Here is a 7,847-nt window from a genome sequence, read left to right as displayed (position 1 = left end):
CCACACTGCAAACACGGGGGTTTAAATACATACATAAATGAGGTAATTTAACAAGGTGTAGGTGTGACTAGAGATAGACTCACAACAGGCCAGAGCAACAGGTTAACAATACTAAGAAGAGGGGTGTGGTTACAAAGCAGTGATAAGTGAAAAACAATTATGCGGGTGTGGCAACACAGGAGAACATAAAAACACACGTAACAGGCTGTACCATGTGTGAAAAAAACGGGGGGCGCATGCCTTGCTGTTAGCATGTTTTAGCATGTTTAAATAAGGAAATGAATCCAAATTTTAAGGCGTCATCTGTCTCTCAGAAATGCTGTGAATTTTAACTTTTCATATGCCTTAAGGCAAATAACATTTGGTCATATATAGCTCACTTGGACAATCGTGAATAATATAAGGTGGCATTTGGTGCCATATTGCAAACATTACATTGTCTGAACTCTATGTTCATAATTTATATCAATGCATTTATTATACATGAAATTTACATAATGTCTGGATGATAAATTAACATTTTAGTTTCATTATATCTCCCAAGGCATATTAAAGGAGACTTTTACTCTAGCTCACATTCAGGGATGCTTGAGCTGGAACTGCTTAGACCTACATACCAGTATATGTTAGAAATGCTGAAATGTTGATATCCCACCCACAAACCTTTGCAAATCTGTCATGTGATAATTTAAAGCTATCACAGGTATGATTGTTATTCATATTAATGAAGGGGGATATCAACATTTCAGAATGAGACCATGTGGAATCGAAGAGGACAGTGGAGAAAGCTCATCTCAGAACTGAGTTGAAGTTTTCTGTAATGAGTGCTTGAGATGCAGAAAACAGGACAGAGCCCATGTTTGGAGGTTGATAGAGGTTACCACCACTGTAAGAAAGGGCTAGGGATACTGTGTCAGAAAAGCCCTCTTAAAATTCTATACTATTTTTCTATTTCATTAAACATGGCAGTTACATTACTAATATTAAAAAAAAATCATACTAACCATATGAGATGGTTAACTCTGCCTAGATTTTAGTGTTACTGAGATGTAAATTATATTCAAATACTGATTCATGGAAGGGGAAGAAGCACTGAACAGAGGAAAAATATGGAAATATTCAGTACATGTTTTGCATCTTTCCCTCGGGACATATTCTTTTATATTTTCCTCATCTTATTTAAACTTAATAATGTAAAAGCAGTGACTTGAAGTGCCAGAAAATAAATGTATGTGAACACCAATACAAAGACTGCGTCTCAGAGTTCTTAGGAGCTTCTGTTACATCTTGCATTGTTCATATAAAGGTGCATCTGTGCAGGTGCACTGTGATTCAGTGATTGATTGGCCCAACTGATTAGCTAAGCTATATGATCCTCATATATCTACACGTCGGTCCCGTTTGTTCTTGTGTGTGCTTTGTCTCTTCCTGTCAACTTTCTTTACTTGCAAGACATGCTCAGTTTAGAAAGCAACACACATGCAATTATACTTAATAATGATGTATTACTAATGAGCATTAAAAATGCAATTTTACTGGAGAACAGAAAAGCACTAATTAAAATGCCAGGGCCCCATTTTCCAAAATCATCCTGCCGTTAAGATCACGAGAGAGAGAGAGAGAGAGAGAGAGAGAGAGAGAGAGAGAGAGAGAGTGTGTGTGTGTGTGTGTGTGTGTGTGTGTGTGTGTGTGTGTGTGTGTGTGTGTGTGTGTGTGTGTGTGTGTGTGTGTGTGTGTGTGTGTGTGTGTGTGTGTGTGTGTTTGTGTGTGTGTCCTGTGCACAACTCATTCCACTGGATGATCTTTGATTTACAATGGTTTCGAAAAACCCAGCCCAGAATATTTCTGAGAAAACTGTCCCATGAATGAAAGCCAATTAAACACATAGTCACACATATTGACATAATGACATGGCATGTGATGATAAGTTCTCCAGTATCTATTTAGATATTAAATCAATTCATTCAGATATATTCGTTGGAAATTGAAATTCCTATTACCTTATCATTTTACTGATACTCTTCACTAAGAGACACCCACATCAAAAAAGTGAGCAGAGATGAAAAAGTCTTATCTACCAAGTCCCATGTCTTGAGCAGCTGTATTTATAATTATCATTATTCATCAAATATTTTGCCTACTGCACACAAGACTCCATTAATAGTTTTCACCCCAAGGGTGTAACTTATAAATGGAACATCAATATTTAGAAGTATATTAGTAAAATGTTTCTATTATTACCTCCTGGGTGATGACCAGCATTTGATGGCAGTATGGAAATTACATTTGCCTGGATCATGACCAAAATGAAAACACATTTTTGTTGTGTGGCAAGAGTGGTAAGACGGTCTGCCTGCATTCCAGACAGCAAAATTAGTAGTCAGTCTGGAAATGGTCTCCAAAAAGATCTAAAGCAAGGGCAACATGCATGCAACATGACTTAATTAGCTCCACATCCAGACCAGCTATGCGCTGACATACAGTTTCATGACTGTATCTCGGCACAGGAATCAGCCACCCGAGCATCAGTCAGTTGGCTCCATCTCAGCCCAACCCAACTCCTGACTATTAGAACTAATAAATGCCCATGGACTGTGCTGGGATGATTGCATTAGAGAACTGTGGCACTGGGGAAATGCACAAGAACCTCTCTCACAAAACATCTGCTCTAAGATTCTGATCTTGGGCAATCTAATAGAGAATATACACTCTACTATTAAGCCCATAATCTATTTTATGGATGAACTGATGCCAGGACGTTCAGATCCACAACATGAGTGGTTTATGAAAAAGGCTATTGTACAGATACCATCTTTGACCCCGGGCTTCCAACATAGAGGGCATGATACCAGTCATTGCATTTATGGCAAAAACTTCTTGAGATGAAGAGATGCCGATTTGCTTTATTCTAGGGGCTTTGGTGTTTTGTGATGACACAGGGATGTCTATTTAGAATATAGGGAAACTATTAATAGAAGGTAGGAAATCCATTAGGGTATGCATATAGCAATTATATAGATAAATATATTACTAATATGTGACTTATTAGATAGATAGATAGATAGATAGATAGATAGATAGATAGATAGATAGATAGATAGATAGATAGATACTTTATTGAAGGAAATTTAGCATTATTATTTACTGTGACTATATCCATATATATATATATATATATATATATATATATATATATATATATATATATATATATATATATATATATATATATATATATATATTAGTGCTGTCAATTCCAGGTGCCGCGATTAAAAGTCCTCACCAGGATTTTGCTCAGGTTTCCTGATTGCTAATTAGAAAATCTAGCAAGCTTGAGAAAAATCCTGGTGAGGACTTTTAATCGCGGCACCTGGAATTGACAGCACTAATATACTGTATATATGTATAACTGATATTATATATATATATATATATATATATATATATATATATATATATATATATATATATATATATATATATATATATATATATATGTATGCCAGTATATATCATAACCTGAAACACATGCCAAGGAAAACTGGTCAAATGAACAAAGATTTGAGAAGCTATGAATGACAGTGCCCTGATATTCTCAACCATCTTCCGATATTTTATTAGAGGTTCAGTGCACCTCATGCATAATTTGTCAAATCAGAAAGGGATTAATATTTAGCTGCATGATCATAAGCCCAATACAACATGTTAGTGGGTAAACAGCCAAAAGAAATTCTTTGAGACAAAATATACACTAGGAACATTATTTGAACGGGCTGAGTATGACGTCACTTGGCAATAAGCCTTCGTTTCAGGCAACACTCACACATGTTATTTCTCCTTTGATATGTATAACAGACAAAGACATGATGACACTATGAATTTAAGGATATGAATGGGATAATTATCTTCCAAGGCTACATATTCAAGCTTTTGTGAATTCCTTCATGATGCTGAAGAAGTCGATACATGAATCTGGGCTTCATAAATAATAATAAGAGAATCTACTGTAAGATGCAGAAATCAAAATTATTTGGCTGGACAATTTAAAACAGGTCAGTTCTACACTGTTTGCTTAGACCTTATTCAATTATGATACCAACTGTTGTAATGTATATCCACTTTTCTGTAAACTGCTCTCTGAGACTAACAAATTAGAAGCAGTTATACCAGAAATGATTATTATTATTATATTCTTATATTCATGCGTGTAACACGGATGGTAGATTGTTAATTACACATCATAATTAATATAGAAATCCACGTTGTGTCGTCTGCGTGCAGTTATGTCCATATTCGTAGTTCCGTGGGTGTGGGTCGTTTGTGAGCGTGTTCGTAGTCGCACCTGTGCCTTGTCTCGAGATCACGAGGGTATGTGTTAATCATCTATATAATGTGCGTTCGTGCAATGTCTTGTGCTCGTCTTTGTCTAAAGTTTCGTGCCTGTGTGAGAGTTGTTTGTTTCTGCTTACACTTCGTACGGAGCTTCACATGTTTTTGTTTTCACATTAAACGTTTCATGCTCATATATCAAGCGTCACAAAAATATATTATTTTCAATCTGTATAACACTCTAGCTGCCACTGAATTTTAAAAATCATTGTAGTGGTTCTACAGTAATTTACTAACAATGTTCCATGACTATGTATTAAAACTCATTATCAAACTGAATTAAAGCGTAAGTTACATTCAATTATCAAGTGATAATCAGTCAGATAACCAGATAAATCAGTATTTATACTGTTAAATACTGTACAATTACAGTATTTATTAAACTAACATACATGCCGTGTAGTTAAATCAATGTCTAGTGTGCAGGCAAAGCAAAGCTCCCCTGAATGAGAAGGCTGTCTGCCTTCCATAACCCAAATTTGTTTTGTCCACTCCATATTCCACCCATTGCTCCCACTCCAAGTAATCCCAGTAAGGCCCGGATGTGCTAATGCACCCATTTCATATCGTTTTGGTGTGGCGTTAACCTTGATTTGCACTCTCTTTCAATTTCATGCCTTCTTGTGATGTCTGCTGAGGTGTAGACTATAGACTGGCAAAAGTTTGAAAAGTTGCAGCAGTGTGAGTCCATTCCATATCCACACCTCCTTTGTGCGGAACAAACCGAAGCGGTATATTCTCAGCAAAAAATTACAGCAAATAGTCCACATCTCAATGGGTTCTCCCATTACGTACATAAAAAGCACTCTCGCTGCAGGAAGTGTGGGGAACGGATAGAGACGTGTTAATTATACTGGGCAAATTCAAATTTCTCTTTTTGTTTTAGGTAGTGGCTACATTTCTCACTACCTGTAGACAAAGATAAAACCCACAGAACAGTGTTCTGCTGCTGGCGAGGGCCAAGTATTGAAAAAGACATTAAAAACTACCTCCACCTGTAAAAAGAAACCGTTCTATTCACTTTACATCACAATTTAAGATAAAAATGTATAAATATGTTTTTAAAAACCATTTTAGTCCCTCAAACAGTGAAAGATTTGTCACTACACAGTGTTTATGTGGAGTCTGCACCTGAAACGATATTGGTAATAAAGTAAGAAGAAGACAATAATGCAGTAAGATTGTTTCCTAAATTTTCCTTTTATATTATATGCTATTTTTTACCATCTCAAAAAGAACAATACAGCCTATAACCTACTGGACAGTGACAGGTGATGATATATAATTTGAAATGGAATAGTGGGTTAAGCTGCAGAATGTCAGCTTTAATACATATGCCAGCTAGTGGAACTGGCTCACTTTGTCTTTACTGACTGTTGACAGGAACAGCAGGATGAATTCTGAAGTAAACAAATTCATTTTAACTGCTCAGATCTCAAATGCCTCAAAAATCAAAGAGTGACACTTTAACCTGCAACTGAAAAAGAGTCCACACATACAACTGAAGCAACTATGGAGCTTTTCATTGCAAAAAAGTAAACTTTTCTTGATTAGTCAGTAACCTGACCTGAACTCAACCATGAGTGCATTTCCCCAGACTGAAAATAGCTGAATTATACATCTGATGGAACCATGTCTTTATATACTGTATATCAGTAGCGAACCGTGACCTTTAAACCTGGGCCCGCTACCCCCCCCCCCCCCTCCCCCCCGAAATTATTTTTTTCCTTTCTTAATAAACTAAATAAAGAAAAACTGAGACGACAGTACAGCTTTAAAAACGCAATAAACAATAATATCTGTACTAGATAACATCTTAAGCAAAATAAGTTTCCAAACAAAATAAGGTTCACAGCTCCGTGGTTCTCGGAAGCGGAATATGTAAACAACGCGCACGAGGACGTCAAAGGGATGAATCGAAACTAGCTAGCGATGGTGCTAACGACAGCTAGCGTCGCCACAGCGGCCGGAAATTATCATACAGTTAAGCCCGCCCACTAAGAGAGAAGATATGATTGGTCAATTTTGCTGTCATTTGAAACTGGTATTGCGCTGAATTATAACTGCCAGGCCCTCTGTAAACGAACAGCGGGCATCACAGTCCTGATAGGGGGAGACACAGGCTCACAGGCTTCCACTCAACCCCTCACCTTCCAACACAGATTGAATAGACACGGGTGAATATTTTATTTGCTTATATTTTTGTAATTGTTTAGATGTCGAATGTCAAACTGTAAGTAAATAAAATAAAATTGGATAATTATATATATAATGCTTTAAGAATATTTTAGGCCCTCTGAGAGGGCGTAGAGGGCCCTGACGGTTCCCCACTGCTGTATATATATATATATATATATATATATATATATATATATATATATATATATATATATATATATATATATATATATATATATAACATTCAAATGAACATAAAAATGTACCTCACTTTTCTTTAAAGTCTTGCTGGATACTGAAAGGGCCTTCCCTAAGCTGTTATTATAAATCTAGAACTATACAATTGTTCAACATTTCAGTATATGATGCAACATAATCGGCACCCTTGGGTCTAGCCCAAACAGACTCACCCTAATGTGACACCCTCAAACTGTTGTCACATTTGTGGTACGTGGTTTATTGGGATATTTTATTTTATTGAGAAATTGTTATGGACTTCTGCTAGCAAAATTTGGGTCCTCTGGCTGCTGTTATGACAGACAGGGGCGGAGCTGGGGCCTTGGGTGAGCTGGTAGCTGCAGCGATTAGCTCCGCCTCTCAGAGCTGAGAGGCATCTGCAGTTATCAGATACAATTCCTGTGTCCCATCCGTTTTTATCCTGTTTCAGGTGGGTAATGTGGTCAAAAACACTATAAATATTAACATGTTATTGTTAAAGTAATTTGGGAATTGTAGGTAATGCTTACTGTCGTGTGTAGTTCTAGATTGGGTCAGCAGAAGTCCGAATTTATATTCATATTCACGTTCATGTTCGTGTACGTGCAACACCGGAGTCATGTAATGGCCGACATACAGGGCAGCATTTCGGTGAATTAAACAATGTTCAACATTTCGTACTCTGGAACTGTATAATGTGTTCGTTATTTTTTTTATGTAATTAGATGAGGGTACGCTGTGTTCTCCACTTGCGTGCGGTCCGAGCAATGCTAATAGCGGTTAGCATGTTAGCAAGTTAGCATGTTGTTCATGCGGAATGAGGTTTCATTACCGGGGAAAGCGTGCGCTATAGATGGCGGCAGACGTTTTCATACAGTGTGTATGTATGTATGTGTATGGATAGGTATGTATATGTATGTATATATATATATATATATATATATATATATATATATATATATATATATATATATATATATGTATATGTGTATATGTATGTGTGTATATATATATATATATATGTATATATGTGTATGAGTGTATGTGTATGTAGATGTATGGGT

The sequence above is a fragment of the Brachyhypopomus gauderio genome, chromosome 11 (genome assembly GCF_052324685.1).
Source record: "Brachyhypopomus gauderio isolate BG-103 chromosome 11, BGAUD_0.2, whole genome shotgun sequence".
Lineage (NCBI taxonomy): Eukaryota > Metazoa > Chordata > Actinopteri > Gymnotiformes > Hypopomidae > Brachyhypopomus > Brachyhypopomus gauderio.
Note: the sequence above shows the minus strand (reverse complement) of the source record.